General features: G+C 32.6%; 1 protein-coding gene across 2 annotated transcripts in view; it reads left to right on the forward strand.

Moving 5' to 3' along the window:
- The window catches only part of Blimp-1 (PR domain zinc finger protein 1), a 454,433-nt gene that overhangs the window by 110,971 nt on the left and 325,500 nt on the right, over positions 1 to 17,962 (forward strand). For both annotated transcript variants that reach the window (XM_069832827.1, XM_069832830.1), the window contains exon 2: positions 14,225 to 14,276. The gene's annotated coding sequence lies outside the window, so the exon portion shown is untranslated. The remainder of the gene's footprint in view (positions 1 to 14,224; positions 14,277 to 17,962) is intronic.

The raw sequence follows: 17,962 nt of genomic DNA on the forward strand, positions 1-17,962 counted from the left end.
GGTTTTCGTGACGGAAAATCCACATTTAAACTCATTTTTCCACACTTCTAGTTTCTTACGTTTATTCACATTAAAATAGACCTGTCTTCAACAGATGGTATGGTAAGAAGTTTAAACTTTTACTGCATGTTTCGAAAAGTATGGTTGAAAAAAACCACAGAGCCTTTTTTATCACTCACCATAAATTTGTTTTATAGGATTTTCCGAAAAAAATGCTGGTTAATTCGAACTTTGGAATTACATGTATTTTTTTTCAAATTCCTTTTAGAGTTCGAATTAAATAGTCCAGTGTACCATATGACAAACTGTATAAAATTATAAATCAACATTGAAATACCACAAAACAAGGATGGAAATAATACGAATACCGATATTGTCAGTAAAACGTTAGTTATTCTGTATCCTTGCTGTTGTTTTATTTCTATAACAGTTGTTTCCAAGGAATGTTAAAGTGTAATAAGATGTTAGAGTAAGGGTGTACAATTACGGATTTACTTGTTTATATTAGCGCGAGCTTTGAATGGAAGACAAAAGAGTAAAAGTGAAATGTGACCTCAGAGGCAGCCAAGGACAAACAGCAGTAACAGTAGTCTGGTATTCGTCGTGTTGAACCTGCTCACCATGTGACACGGACAGCTGGGACCTTGGCGGCAAATGCAATGCTCTAAAATGCGATATTCAGCAACAAGATCCCTCTTTGCAATGGTCGTCCTTATCACTGTTATAATGATCCCTGTCGTCCAATTAATGATATAATTTGGTTGATGTGAACTACCTTTCTTATTAAGATAACCAAGAAGTGTAACTATGCTACCATAAAATAAGCAGCCCACAAGTTGTTCTGCATCTTATCAACTTTTAAAGCTATCCATTTACAATTTTGAAGGCAGATTAGGAAAATTCTGATGAATATCTCATGTAAATTAGATTATTCTATTCAATATACAGGCCGCTTCAAAAGTGATGGTAAAATTTAGGGATAAGAGATAAAAACGAAGAGAAGCAAAATAACATGAGTTCGCAAATTAACTGTTTGCCCCATAAACGAAAGTCTGTAGAACTGTTCTAATTTTATCAAGGTACAGCGGTAAGAAGTGTATATTTATAAATGCCACTTCTTCTGAATTACCAATACGTAATTCAATTTACTATTCTTCTGTGACGTATGTCTTAAAATTTTTTTCAGATAAGTAGATTTTTGCATGATAAATTAATAATAATAATAATAATAATAATAATAATAATAATAATAATAATAATAATAATACAAATTTATTGTTAGAACAAAGATATATATTGTTGAATAACTCTTCTCGGGTTCTCAGCCAGGTGAATTGGAGATTTGCTTCCAAGCTTTCGACGGCTAGCTCTGCCATCTTCTTCATTTCCTGAAGAAGATGACAGAGCTAGCCGTCGAAAGCTTGGATGCAAATCTCCAACTTATCTGGCTGAGAACCCGAGAAGAGTTATTCTACATTAAACGCCGGGAAGTTTTTAATCACTCTGGCACCTCCAGAATGAGTACATACTCGTGCTCAGGGGACATTGCACAACATTTTAAGAAAAATATTTTATCAATTAACAGAATAAAAAGTAAAAAGGGAAAAAGAAGAACACATAGGCTATATCTTTGATGGGCGACCATAAGAGTACAAGTCAAAAAACCTTATTTTACAGGAGAGCAAAAAAACTGTTTAACATCGTACATGATTTTCAAGATACTGTTATGTGCATCAGAGAATGCGGCGTTCTACAGCAGGTTTTGACTTGTACTCTTTTTACCAGACATAGATATCGAGCTGATGATGACAAAAGAGTACATATCTCAATTTCGCCAAAAATTGACTTGTACTCTTATGATCGCCCATCAAAGATATTACAATAATTTAAACTTTATATTTTTCTCCCTAAACAAGAATTTTGTAATTGATTTTTCAAAATAAGGAGCATTAGCAAATTATATACTTGGGAATTGACTGTTATCTTGTTATAGAACCTTGGACGGAAGTTGTTATTGTGTTTATAAGCTATAATTGTGGTATACATTTTGGCTCTGTCAAGCACATGAGGAAGGTCCCAAAGGCAAGTGCCTTGCCACTCTTGTATTGGGAATGATTTCTGAAGTGCAAGCGGCCGCGCTTTTGTAGACATCGTCTCAGCTGTGCGCAGTATCTCTGGATTAAGCCTGCACGTTTTAAGGTTCCGATGGATTCCAAATAGAGTGCCCTTGCACCTAATAAGCATACTATGTCTTCCCAGAGTGCTGCCATCTTTACGCCAGTCACAGTACTATATCACTCCGCACTGTTTTTGGTAAATACTTTTGTTATAAAGTTCATGAATATTGAATTGGAGACTGTCTGTGCAATGATAGAGGTAGGCTAAACAGGAGAACCATAAGGAAAACTCTCAGGAACCTTGGATTTTCCTACCACAAATCACCGGGATTCGAACTAGGATCCGAAGCCAGTGCTCTGTCAGTTGAATTGCCGTGGAGACATAACCTTCAGATTTGTTATATTACAATATATAAAAATGCGCTTATCATTTAAAATCATTACTCCATTTACTGTACATATTTTATTGCTTGTATGTTCATTTTATCTGTAAAATGTCGTAGCGAAATATCTCACCTTGCAATGAAAATGTAAATTATGTGTTACAAGAGTGTACTAATGCATGTAATTCGCCCTTCTTCAGCCGATAACACTTTATATGATATAACACAGTCTGATACAAATGTTTTACATGAAATAAAACAAAAATCTCATAGTGTTATAAGTTCACTGCATTATTTTTTACGGTTGATGTATCATAAAAGCGCTTTTAAGCTGCGGTCATGAACATCAATGACAGTGACGTCAGTGTCGATGAAGCATTCCTTAAACATTCCATCAAACACATAATACAGTCTTGTGCCCAAAGCGGTTTTGTCGATTCATGGGTTGCGCTTGATAATTATACACTGTACTCGCCGTTTTCTCTTGTCTCGATTACGTCTGAAAATCAAATTTTCGTCTCATTTCACCGTTCTACGAGTAAATCATCCATGTAAAGGATTTTGTAGTAGCAGACGGCAGATTTCAACCCGTCGTTCTACTTGTAGGCCTACATTGGTCAGTTTGTGCGGTACCTGGAGATGAAAGCTTCTCAGGTTTTACTAAACTAGGTATTTATATGGATAAAAGTTTAAATTGGAACATTCAAGTTGCAGAAACCTGCAAAAAAGTATTCTCATTAATCCACTCGTTTAGGCGATTGAAAAATTTTCTACCCTTTTCCATGAAAAAAATGTTAGTGCAAACACTCGTGATGCTCCACTTCGATTACTGTGATATTCTGCTTACTGACCTAAGGCGCAGAGACTACAACGTGTTCATAATATGTGCGTCCGTTTCGTCTGCAATATTCGCCGGGCTGATCACGTAACACCATCCCTCGAAATGTTGTCCTGGCTCCGTCTAGATGATCGTAGGAAAATCCACTGTCTTTCCCTTCTCTTTCACATATTGCACTTCTTCATTCCTGTCTATCTTGCGTCTCGTTTTCAAAATTTAACCACTCATCATAACCTAGACACACGATCACAATACTCCTCAATATTATCCATTCCCTCCCACCGAACATCCTCATATTCATCTTCTTTCACTGTGGCTGTTCCTCGACTTTGGAATTCCCTACCGAGTAATGTCAGGGACTGTCAGATATCAAACCAATTTAAGAATAGGCTAACGAAATATTTTTCTAACAATTCTTGTTAACAATAATAGCTGTTTCAGGTTTCTCAATGTTTAATGTTTATATATATCACAGATAAATATCTCAAATATCTCATTATTATTATTATTGTTATTACTATTATTATTATTACTATTATTATTATAACTATTTCTTACCAGTGTTTATTATTGTCACACTAACATTACTTATCCAACTTTCATTATTTACTTTCATGTTGTTTTATGGTCTAGATATTAATGTAATAACTATGTAAGCTATTGTATTCAATTAGAATTAGAGTCTGGCTGGGCGGAAGAGAAGGCCTACTGGCCTTAGCTCTGTCAGATTAAATAAATAAATAAATTATTATTATTAAACTGAATCTTTCGCAATTGGAAAACAGTTGACTACCGAGGACGAAGTATGGTTGACAATTCTCGAATGTTTGACAATGTTCCTTCTTTCAAAGCAGTTCGCAAAGATCTATCATCAGATGATTTTTCCTGATGAAGTTCAGTCTATCAAAATGGTATCGTCACAATTCGGACTAGAGCGCTCTGAACTTGCAGGAAGAAGCCCTTCTATTGAAATAGCTGCGGATCTTTACCTTCGTACACGGATGATCTGGTGCGTTCCTTCCAGATCCAGGGAGAAGTAGGAGGCAGGTAGATGCTGGAGACCTTGTGGTCCACGTGCTGCCCCTCCCTGCCCCTGGGGCACAGAGGAGGAAGGCCACTCATTAGGAGTGGTCCTGCAAATATGTCGCAGGTGTATACAAGGTGCTAAATACGGCGGACTGCAACTGCAGAGCATTAGAATAGCCGCTTTAATTTAAAAGGAACGTTAAATATGGAATTGCAGTTACTATATTATCGTCTATGAATACCTCTGCAGTTTAAAATGAACTTTAGATAAAGAATTACAATTATCATCTCATCGTCTATGAATACCTCTGTAGTTTGAAAGAAACGTTAAATCAAGGATTATAATTACAATTATCATTTTATCGTCTATGAATAGCCTCTGTAGTTTAAAAGGAACGTTAAATAAAGAATTACAATTACAATTATCATCTATGAATACCTCTGCAGCTTAAAAGGAACTTTAGATAAAGAATTACAATTACAATTATCATCTCATCGTCTATGAATACCTCTGTAGTTTGAAAGAAATGTTAAATAAAGGATTACAATTCCAATTATCATTTTAGCGTCTATGAATAGCCTCTGTAGTTTAAAAGGAACGTTAAATAAAGAATTACAATTACAATTATCATCTTATCGTCTATGAATAACCTCTGTAGTTTAAAAGGGACGTTAAATAAAGAATTACAATTACAATTATCATTTTATCGTCTATGAATAGCCTCTGTAGTTTGAAAGGAACGTTAAATAAAGAAATACAATTACAATTATCATCTTATCGTCTGTGAATAGCCTCTGTAGTTTAAAAGGAACGTTAAATAAAGAATTACAATTATCATTTTATCGTCTATGAATAGCCTCTGTAGTTTAAAAGAAACGTTAAATAAAGAAATACAATTACAATTATCATCTTATCGTCTATGAATACACTCTGTAGTTTAAAAGGAACGTTAAATAAAGAATTATAATTAAAATTATCATCTTATCGTAAATGAATAACCTCTATAGTTTAAAAGGAACGTTAGATAAAGAATTACAATTAGAATTATCTTATCGTAAATGAATAACCTCTACAGTTTAAAAGGAACGTTAGATAAAGAATTACAAATATAATTATCATCTTATCGTAAATAAATAACCTCTATAGTTTAAAAGGAACGTTAGATAAAGAATTACAATTAGAATTATCTTATCGTAAATGAATAACCTCTACAGTTTAAAAGGAACGTTAGATAAAGAATTACAAATAGAATTATCATCTTATCGTAAATAAATAGCCTCTATAGTTTAAAAGGAACGTTAGATAAAGAATTACAATTAGAATTATCTTATCGTAAATGAATAGCCTCTATAATTTAAAAGGAACGTTAGAAAAAGAACTACAATTAGAATTATCATCTTATCATAAATGAATAGCCTCTATAGTTTAAAAGGAACGTTGAATAAAGAATTACAATTAAAATTATCATCTTATCGTAAATGAATAGCCTCTATAGTTTAAAAGGAACTTTAGATTAAGAATTACAATTAAAATTATCATCTTATCGTAAATAAATAGCCTCTATAGTTTAAAAGGAACGTTAGATAAAGAATTACAATTAGAATTATCTTATCGTAAATGAATAGCCTTTATAATTTAAAAGGAGCGTTAGATAAAGAATTACAATTACAGTAATCATCTTATCGTGTACGAATAGCTTCAAAAGGAACTTTTAAAAAATAGCCTAACTACAATACAAATATTTCACAAGCTTTAAGACTGAGGGCGGTTTTTGCTAAGAATTTGTACCCCACATAAAATAATCTTTATGTTTTATTGCAGTTTTCCTAGGATCTATTCTTTGTAAGAGTCGATTTTATATATTTTGACCATGTAAATGAGGACCTGACTTATTTCTATTTCGAAGACACCGGAGTTCGATTCCTGGAAATGTTTTCGGCTATCCTTTGTAGGGAAACCGCTAGAGGACAGATTTGGCTCTAATACGTCTAATATTTCTAAGTTTCATGTTATCTTATTTTGTTATTCCTGGAACATTATTTCTTCATTATAATTTTTGGTTAAATACTTTACAAAATTGTTCTTGTAGTTTTGGATGATTATGTAATAATACATCTGCAAATGATTAGTTAACTGCTATAAACGGCCGCTATTAACTCTAAAATGAAGTTGGATTTTATGGCACACGTATTGCTGCTGCTTCTTTCGGTTACGTTGTCAACGATTTAGAGGAATTACTTTATCTCCATTAGCCAGTTGTCAGATCCACGTTAGCAGCAGGGGAAATGGTTCAACAGGTCGTTTAGAAAAAATCAGTAGTCCCCGCGTGACAGCACAAAGTAGGATTTATGCTCTGAAATATTGATCCGACCGACAGGGTTAGTTTCTCTGAGCTAGTTTGAGTGTTCCTCTTCGATCTTCGGCGTCACTTTAATTACAGAAGAACCTGCAAGGATAACTGCTGTAAACTCTGATGTGGACATGAGATTTTATGTGGCTCTCCCTTTTTAGTAGAAGAATTAATATTAACGAGGTCGATTGTGTTTCTCATCGCTATCTTCATTAAAATCATTATATTATTATATTTTTAATTATCAGTAAGGAAAGGTTTATAATGAAATTAAAGAGAGTAAAAAAATTCTATTATAAAATGTAATAATGGTTGACAAATATTTTAATAAACATACGGTATTGATTACACAACTTTTAACACTATATCACTTCGGAAAACGTATTACAGTAGAGCATCGATTATCCGAAACAATTGCGGACGGGGGTGTTCGGATAACTGATTTTTCGGATAACCGATCATTTACGAAAACAAATTGTACCGGTGTCATAGGAGCAGTATGAAACAAAGAAACACTGATATTAAACACAGAACTGTACATACAGTATATATTTTGTATCACACGTCTAGCAAATAACACAGAGAACTGACTAGCCTAGTTTGACAAGTTCAAAATGGCCATTAAAGTAGACCTAAAGTTTAGGAAAAGAAGTCCATTTTTTTTTCAGAGCTGAGACCCTCTTCCCCCCCCCCCCGCGCTAAATCTCGCAAAAAGCGCTAGCGAAACTTCTACACGGCGCGCGCGCAAATTTGAATTTTCCGACTGGAACGCTTTCGGTTAACTGATGTTTCGGTTGATCGGTATTCGGATAATCGATGCTCTACTATATTTGTCTTTGTCAGCAACAACCAGTTCTGATGATGGCCAATAGCAGGCTGAAACATGTTAACAAGGTAATATAAAATTTAACACAAGAAAGTCGAATAATACGTTTTCCAAAATATTTTAAAATAGAACAAATGAAAAGAATTAACAGGAGAAATAGGCTCTCTATTTCAGAGATTTTGCATACAAAATTATCATAATTTGATTTTAGCATATACTTCAGCATTAAAATTGTTATATGTGTCCTTGCTGTTTATTTGAAAAGGACTTTACATTTAAATCCTATATAGCATGAGATTTGAGATTTTTTGCATTAGATTTGTATTATTTTTAAACACAGAATTGCAACAGGAAAAAAAATATATTATGTGTAAATATTCGGACGTAAAGGACAGGTGAATTTCAGCCAACAATACCTTGTACACTGAAAAACTTCTATCCAGGTAGACACCAAAGGAGTAAACTTAAAATAAGTAATGTATTGAATGTGTAGCATTAAATCAGTATTGTGATTCAGATTTAGTGAAAAATTACGCCTTGAGAAGGTGTCAGCAATTTGAACAATGGATACTGTACTCAAGTTCTTTGATAATACTGATTAATTTCCTTAGTGGCGCTTTTCCTCACTTTACTTTCAACTTTTCAATTTTTCTGAAGCCTTTATCGAAGTGTACAGGAATTCGAGATTAGAATTTTTGTAGATCATCAGGCAATTTTTACAAAATTTTAATTAATTAATTAATTAATTTTATTTATTTAAATTCAACTATACAGAATAAAGAAATATAATTACAAAACAAACAAAGAGAAATACAAATAAAATAATACAAGCAATATAAAAGGAAGATACAATGGTTTTAACAAAATTTGAGACCGAATGAGCAGCGCTCGTGCTCGGTCGCAGTTCAGATATAACATTAAAATAAAAAATAATAATAATAATATAAATAAATAAGTAAAAATAAAATAGGAACTAAAATATAATTACAGCGGCAATGAAATTATATAATATAATATTAACACTATAGAAGAATAATATCGCACGTGAAAAGTAGGACTATTATATATTTCAAAATTATAGAATACAAATATAATATAGGTTGATTAATTCATACACATAGGCAATAAATTTATTTAATCAAATTGAAGATATTAACACGTTTCTAATTTTCTTGTTATATGTTAGTGGGTTACATGTTAGAAGTTCTGGGTGTAATTTAGTTAAAGCATTGTACAACCGAGGGCCAAAATTTATGCTATGCTTTAGACCAGCAGATGTGAGACATTTAGGTTCTACTAATGTTGAATTAATATTTCGTCTTGTGTCATAATTGTGTGTCTGTAATACAAACTTATTACGATTTTTATGATAAAATTTTAACAGCGTATACTGTACTTATAAATTTGTTCAATATTAAATACATTAAATTCAGAATAAATTAATTTAGTTGGACAATCGAAACGTTTCTTCAAACAAATTTTAATTATTCGTTTTTGTAGTAAATTTAACGGACTAAGAATAATTTTTGTACTTCCACCCCAAACAATTATACCATATTGAATGATAGACTGAATAATGGCCAAATAAATATTTCGTAGAACTCTAATAGGTAAGTAGCATCGAAGATTAACGAACTTATAAATTGTTTTACGGAGCCTCTTACAAAGATAAGTAATGTGATGAGGCCATTTTAAATTCTGATCAATAACGATACCCAGATATTTGACATACGTGGCTCCTTTCAAAGGTGGACATTTACAACTTTTGGGACCTAAACAATTTTCACTGTGTATTATTAGTCTATATTAATCGCTAAATTTTAAATTTTGAACACTGGCAGCTGTTAACGAAAAAGGAACTAAAGTTGATTTAGATATATTTAAAGAAAGGAAGTTGGAATTGAGCCATTTTTTAACAATGTTAGCATCTATATTAGCATTTCTATATGCTTCCTGCCAAGAAAAACCACTGAAAATAACTACTGTATCATCCGCATATGAATATATAGATCCATTAAATTTTTCTAAATTTATATTTAGCAGATCATTAACATATATTAGAAATAAAACAGGTCCCAAAATTGTTCCTTGTGATACACCTATATCAATATATTTGTATTCACTAAATTGATCTTCAATTTTGGTCATTTGCCTTCTGTTACTAAAATATGATTGGAATAATTTTAAAACTATACCTCTAACTCCAATAGTATGTAGTTTATCCAAAAGTAAATTATGATTGATAGTGTCGAAAGCTTTCCGTAGATCCAAGAAAATACCCAAACATTTGTTAAAATATCATCTCTCGATCGCATTGTGTTAAGTACATTTAAATTATTACCCTTACCTGATTTCATGTGCACATTTTCTTGTTCAGAGTTTTATAAAATTGATAAAAATTTTCACTGAGAGCACTAAAAACATTTCATTACTAAATAAGAATAGTTCATCATACTCTGTAAAAACATTCGAAAATGCACAAAAATTTGAAATAGAGTACCGGTAATAATGTATCTTTTCACTAAACTTGCAAAACATGAAAAATAATACAGAAACAAATTGGTTGTAATTTACTTAATTTTGTATGAAACATGTAATATTAAATCGAGCATTATTTCTACGCTGAGAGAAAAGACTGAACATATTCATCTTCGTTATACTGCGTCCTCTCATTTAATTTCATTCATTAACTATCTCTCTTTCATAAGCCTTTATTATTATCATCATCGTCATCTTCTTCTTCCTTGTTTACTCATCAACTTTTCTTAATTCATCATCTCTATGTTCTATCAACTCTTCACATTTTTCATACCCTTTCTTTATACCCGTTTCTTCGTCTTCACCTTCTATAAAAATGAATAATGTCTCTGTATTTCGTAAAAAGAAGAAAGCATTACAAGACGACGCGTGATGTTACTGTTCATTCCCCGTGCTTGTGCGGCAACTTCTCTGACTCGTCTGTGCTGCATGTAGCATATCCCATTTTCTGCAGGCGTATGTAACTGAATTCTCCCCGTACTGTGTATGTGATATCTGAGAACTGGATGCACGTATTTTTGGAATGACTGCGGCCAGAGTATTATGAAACTACAAAGGTATTGATAATAAAAGTGGAAATTTAAACAATTGTCTTCTTAAAACGTAATAACTTAATATTTCCTAAATGATAATACGAAACAGTCTGAACATGGACTTCGTATCTTAGCCTACATTCCCTTCGTCATTTAATATAACGCAGTGTTATTTATTTATTTATTTATTTATTTATTTATTTATTTATTTATTTATTTATTTATTTGTTTACATAAATACATTCAGAAGAGGTTTGGCATGAAAATATTTGGATTACGGTTAGGTATGCAGATGAGGTTAGAAAACTTACAAGATTTTTTTTTCATAATACCAAACTTCCTTCTGACAATCGTCAGTCACATGTTTTTAGCATTTGTAACTACAGCATCGAATATGATGCACTTCTCACTTCATAAAAACGTTACTTTTTATACGTAAGCCTATACTTCACCAGTAATGGAAGATGACGATGTTGTTCCTCATTTAAATCCACTATTACTTCTTCCTTCGTATAGGTGTACCGTGTCTTATGTAAAAAGGCACAAATGTATCATGTGTTTTTCTGGATATATTACATAGGCATTTAATATTCTATAAGAAACATATAGGCCTACCTGTATAAAATCAATTTAGAAATAACTTAATCACTTTAGAAATTAACAGGCTTTGACAATTTGTAAAACAAGAGATCATTCATTTATGGTTGTTTGATGTTCTCGTGTTTTAGAAATTTTCAAAGCCTGCTAGTTTCTAAACATGACCCACAGATTAAGTTATTTCTTCGTTATTTCTATACGTAGATTTCTTATAGTGCTGTTTATTGTAAATTATGGAGAGTTATTCATTTTTTAAGGGGACACTCAACTATATTTTGGAACTATTTTCCTATTTGACCACTCTTTTTTAAATTTGGAGAAAAAGTTTAATATACACATGGAAAGTAACATGCAAAATCTCATCTCATTAGATCCAATACTTTTCAAAATAAAAAAATATTTCAATTTTTAATCAATCATTAATTGAAATATCACTTTTAATTATCATTTTTTATTTTTTTGGCTTTGTACATTTGACTGTGGCTTCTCAATGAATAGGGGAAGAATTCTGCGTATTGATTTAGTTCTGTCAAGTAAATTAGTGTAGAAATTTAATTTTTCATTTCTGTGACACTTTTTCTCCAGTTTTTAAGTTGAGTGTCCCCTTAAGACATTTAAGATCTCTAGTACATAAACATTATTTTTAGAAGTACTTAATTTGTTTTTTTTTTATTTTTAATTCTGTAATTATTTATGGTATAATAATTTGGAACAAAGCACTGAAATTTCTAAGGTTTTAAAATTAGAAAATATGATAACACACATAATAACCCAATCACCATATTATGACGCCCACTGTAAATCTTTGTTTATATATACTTGTTTTATATCAATAAGAATGTTGTAGTTTTCATGCCATGTCTGTTACTCATAGTTACCCAATTAGACATAATTATTACCTTGTTGAGCCTCATTTAAGATTGGCCAAATCAAAATCCAAAAGCTGGTGTAATTGTTTTGTCATTTTTATGTTCAGTAGATTACCATAGGAAGTACATAATATAACTTTATTTAGAAAGGTATTAAATAAATGGCTTTCTCATAATCCTTTCTATTCTATCAATGGATACTTTCAGCTTGATTAGATTATTTTTTTGTGATTTTATTGTCTATTATTATATTTATTATGTACGGTAACTGATATTTTATATTTTACTATCTGTAGCTGATATTATGTTTTATTGTTCTTTATTGATTATGTCCATAGCAACAAACATGCTGCTGATGACTAATAATAATAATAATAATAATAATAATAATAATAATAATAATAACATAATACACAATTAAGGGAATAAAATCGAGAATAACAAAAGATTCCAAGCCCTCCTGCGTCTGTAGCATAACTCAGATGTTACTTACTATATCTGGTAATGTTTAACTTGTCTCAGTAGAAATAAAACCAAGTCCCTTCAAATGAGGGTGGAGATTATAGGAGGGTTGCAAATTTTCAGTACAGTAGAACCTCTGTTGTCCGTCGTAATGAAGGGGATGGGCTGAACGGTTAATCTAAAAAATCGGATAATCCGTACCATGAAACATTTTCGTAAATTCAGAGAATAATGCACTTTGGTAAGTTCCTCCATGGTCTTGTATTTAACACGCTAGGTAGTGGTAAGTCTGATTGTCAACGACGGATTCTAAGGAAAAGTGTCTGTCTGTGGAAAGATAGAAATAGTGGAGGTCTCGTGTTGTAGATTTACATACTTCATCCTCTCCAATCTCATATTCTGATGCAAGATGAGCCACAGTTTCTCTTTCCCCAGACAACTCAATTTTTTAGGCCTACACTTTTTTTTTTCAGATACTTAGCACAACAAAATTTGTTTTGAAACCTCTAGAAGCATTTTATGCGAATTAACGGAAGGGATGGGCTGATTTCCCTCCTGTTGGAAAGTTATCCCCTCTCATAAATTCATATTAACATTCCTGCCTTCACAAAATATAATTGTTTTAATACAAGTAAGTACTTTATAAAGTAAAAAGCAAAGAAAACAATATAGATGTATTGTCATCACTGGCAAGCTGACAACAATCAATAACTTAGGAATTACACATCTTATCTTAAGCCTGTTCACGGATATAAGTATTATTATGATCAAGATGCAAGACTACGTGTGACTAAGCGTTGAACCGTATCGAATGAGGATAATAATAATTTTATGTATGATATTCTCTATCTAGGATTCTATCTCCCTCTCATCAGAAATCTTAATTCGCACCCAGGTTATACAATACGATAACTCGAACAGTTCACCATACTGTGCAGGGGTAAAGGCTTGTAATAACATTCTAGAAAAATAGCATGCTAATACAATGTATAGTAATATTTCTGCAGCAAAAAAAAAAAGGCGAGAGAAAGACAGACGGATAATCCAACAATCGGTTAATAGGGTGACGGATAATCGGGGTTCCAATGTATTCCTTTCAAAATCTTATTGTACAGGCTACCGGAACACAGTTTCTTGAAAGACAAGCTCAGTGACGGAACTATACAGTACGAAGAGAGATATTTTGTTACTTTATTTTGCGCTACAGAATGTATCAACTAGTCCCTCCCGCCACTGTCATCGCTTCACTCCCCTCATCGCAATAACAACACAGACGAGGTAAGACATATCTCCTTTCTCTCTCTTTTCACAGTGAGACAAGATTCATCACACAGACTTTAGTCCAGGCGAAAGAAGTGGACTTAACTTTATTTTATCAAGTGGCAAGTAAAGCCGTGTTGCTTTTGAATCGAAATCTAGCATTATGTGAAGTGTTATTAAGCTTGGCGCTTCACATTCTCACAAGAGTTTTGCGTCATATTTAGTTAGTTTTCTTCCGCTTGATTTTGTTTTTGCTGCTGGTGCTCATTGTCCGCCCATTTCCTCAGCGATCGCCCTGCCTCGTGTAAGCTGATGAAGCTTCGCCTCGTTTCTAATCCAGCTGCTGCGTCCTTCCGCCTTCTCAACTCAATACTTTCAGGCACAAACACACGATTTTAATAGTTCCTCTTCTCTTTTGTTTCAGAGCTTCACAGAGCGGTGCGGAGAAGGGGAAGGATCAACGCATGTCTCAGCAGGTAAGGAAGAATTTCGTATGAAATACAAACTTGTTACAGTCCATCCAGAATGAGAACGGACCGTGATGTAAACACTAACTGTCAGGACTGTGTGTACGAATTGTTGTTTCACAATTTCGATCAAAGACGTGCTGTACTCTTAGGTCCGGTTACAGAAACGCAAATCAAATCAGTACCTGATCGTCAATCAGTTGATGTCTGATTTATTTGATTGTTCATTGCGTTGCACAAACGTGAATCTCCAATCAACTTGTCTCAGTTTACTAATTGTTGATTTGAGAAAGAAATGCATTTGACAACAGGGCTATTTAGCAACCACAGCCAATTTGATGCTCTTTAAAAGTCGCGAAACGAATGCATCAAGCGGGCGGTGACTAGGAAAACAAGTGAATGTTTTGCTGTTTTGTTGCTTTTGGTAGAAAGGAAACAGGCGGATTTTATTTGTATATAGAATACAATATAGTGAAAAAAATGAAGCAAACAAAAAACGTGAGTGGGCTTCTGTTGTGGGATTTGCTAGGGGAGTCGACAAGAAATTGGAACATGCATAGCCTCCATAGCCCAAAAGAATTCCATTTCCCATCTGTCTGTTTACAAATTGAGCTTGTAACCTACTCATTAAAAATATTGTGCTGTCATGTGTAGAACCCTGCCAACGGACTACAACATTCCAGAATTTCAATATGGTTCAGGTTACATATTGCCTGTACATTCACAGAAAAGAAACCTTTTCTATATCGATAAAGTTCGGCATAATTATAACCAGGTGATTGGATGGGGATGTGAGCAGTATATACAACCAAATACTCTTGGAAATCCTGACATGGCTGAAAATTCTCTCTGGATGTCAAGTCGTTCCCTGTCTGAGGTTGGGGGTTTTATGAGATCCTGCGATAACAAAGCAATTTCATACGTAACATTCCTAACTACTCGGCAAATAGTTGATTTGTGGACCCCAACAAGATCACGTAAGACTGCCTGAAAAATAATTTCCAACAGCATAAAATTTCAGCGTTATTAGAACTTGGTTCATAGGAGAAAGTGTAAGGTTTCGATTTGTCTGTCTGCGTACATTTGTTTCAATTTTTGAAAGTAACAAAACACACCTAAATCTTTGCTTAAATTCTCTGTCATACATAAAAACAATTCATGTCTATCACGGAAATGCCTTCTTCTTAATGATATTTCTTCATTATAAAATTTCTTCATCAGAAAACTATTGTTACGCTATAACTATTTACTATATAAATTACAGTAACTGCACTGTAAAGAGAACACCATAAATACTTGATCAATGATCAGTGACAACCAGCAAAAATCTGTTGATCAAATCTGTTGGAAGACTGATCTCCAATCAAATACTGATTGTTCTTTCTGCAACAGAAATAGAACTGATGGCCAATCAAACCCTCCTTGATCGCAATCATATTTAGATCGGTGTTTCTGCAACCGGGCCTTATTATTTCTTAAAGTAATACATTACAATAAGCCATATAATGTCAAATTGCCGTCGGTAAGTAACATCACATGATTTCTCTCGCATAGGGGAAAGTAACCGAATAATTGTTTCTTTAATACAGTCGAGAACATCAAATATCTATATCCACAGATGATGTAAATTGATTCTCCAACTATTTTCTTACATTCTAGGCTGTCTAGTATAAATATACTACTTTAAGTTTCAAACTCGATTTAAAAAAATATCAATGTTGATTTCCTAATATGGAGTGATAGAGGTTCCTAATATGGGGTGGAATTTATAATACAAATATGCATATAACCACAACAATTTCAGTTATTACACTAAATAATGTCTTCAGTGAATGTGAACAGTTGGTGCCCAGAATAAAAGTTACAGTCCAAATCCCGACCGATTACTATGGTTTATTCTCAACATTTAACTATCAGTAGTTCATAATTTGTTTCTATTTATTTTCTTTTTTAAATATCATCTTCGGATGAGTATGAAGATTCATATTGAAAACACGCAGATAAGAAAGCTCCATTTTTCACTTAATAGGACTAGACATGTATCTGAAGGAGTAATGTACAGGGTGGTGCACAAAATGACATACCATTTCTTTTACATAAAACATATATTTATTTGTATTAAAATAGTACAAAGAAGTACAGGATTAATCATTATACTGGAGTGTGTTTCATGTTCAGTATGACGACCATTATATACATACACATTATACAGCGTACACAAAACTTTTCTCTTTTCAAATATTCAAGATACAGACATGTAACTATCAAGAGGCTACGGAAAAAAGTCAGTCTCAAGTCTTTCCTGACCAACGCTTGCATGTTATTTCATTGGTTGCCATGATCTTGGTCTCCTGCAATATGAAATTCATGGGTAAACATTTGACAATAGCTGTAGAAATTATGATGAGTGAAACAACAAATATTTGAGGTTATAAAATTTTATTTTGAACTACTGTAGGTAGTGAATTACCGACAAGATGAGAACTCTTGTAATATATGAAGAAGACTATTTTGAAAATAATGGTAAATAATTAATTGGAAGAAGTTAACGTAGTTCTAGAACTATTAAATGAGGCATTTAAGTTGTTAACGTAATATATTTCATTGACCGACATAGATAAATAACCTATTAGTTGATACAGCGTCGTTAAGTAAACTAATACACTCTAAATATGGCCCACTGATTAAGTTTTTTTACTGTTTTTATACTCATTTTTCTTTTCACAATGTTAAATCACTATGTTCAGGACCGTGTTTTTTATATTTTTTGTTATTAGTATTTCCTATAAAAGCGAAATATGACATAGATGCACCAAGAAGTATATGCAGGTTTTATCATAAATGCCACAAATTTATGACAGTATGTTTTCAGTGATTTTGTTTATTTAGCTGTTTCTACCAAAACTTCATTTCTATGATAAAATGAAATATACAGGGTTAGTTACAAGTCCCGCACCACCTAAATAACTTTTGAAGCATGTGGTTCAGTGACATGAAACTCGGTATGTGAGGATAACCATATACTAAGAACTCAATAATGGTGTTACGGAGTTTTTTGTACTTCCGGTTTAACCGGAAGTAACTCCAACTCTCTTATTTCAAATGGAACACCCAATATATATTTTTATTTTTGAATAAAGCTCATTAAGAGCTTTTCAAAAAGTACCCACACTTGATACTGCTGTACAAATTCAGTGTTGCTAAATAAAAATGATAGTGGTGCAAGATATTCCTAAAGCCTGGTTAAATCATTCCTTAAATGGTTTCTAAGATCGAGTGACACATTTTAAAGCAGCTGATGGCTACCAATTTGAACACATAGTTTAGAAGGTGAGCTAGCTTTATTTTGTTTTTGTTAAGGAAGAAGTATTTTATTATTTTAATATTCGATACACTTTTCTGTTTTCTTGACTTAGCAACACTGAATTTGTACAGAAGTGTCAAGTGTGGGTACTTTTTGAAAAGCTCTTAATGAGCACTATTCAAAAATAGAAAAAAATATATTGGGTGTTCCATTTAAAATAAGAGAGTTGGAGTTACTTTCTGTTAAACCGGAAGTAGAAAAACTCAGTAATACCATTATTGAGTTCTTAGTATATAGTTATCCTCACATACCAAATTTCATATAACTGAACCGTATGCTTGAAAAGTTATTTAGGTGGTGCTTTTATTATTTTAATATTTGATAAACTTTT

Source organism: Periplaneta americana, chromosome 8, assembly GCF_040183065.1.
Source record: "Periplaneta americana isolate PAMFEO1 chromosome 8, P.americana_PAMFEO1_priV1, whole genome shotgun sequence".
Classification (NCBI taxonomy): Eukaryota; Metazoa; Arthropoda; class Insecta; order Blattodea; family Blattidae; genus Periplaneta; species Periplaneta americana.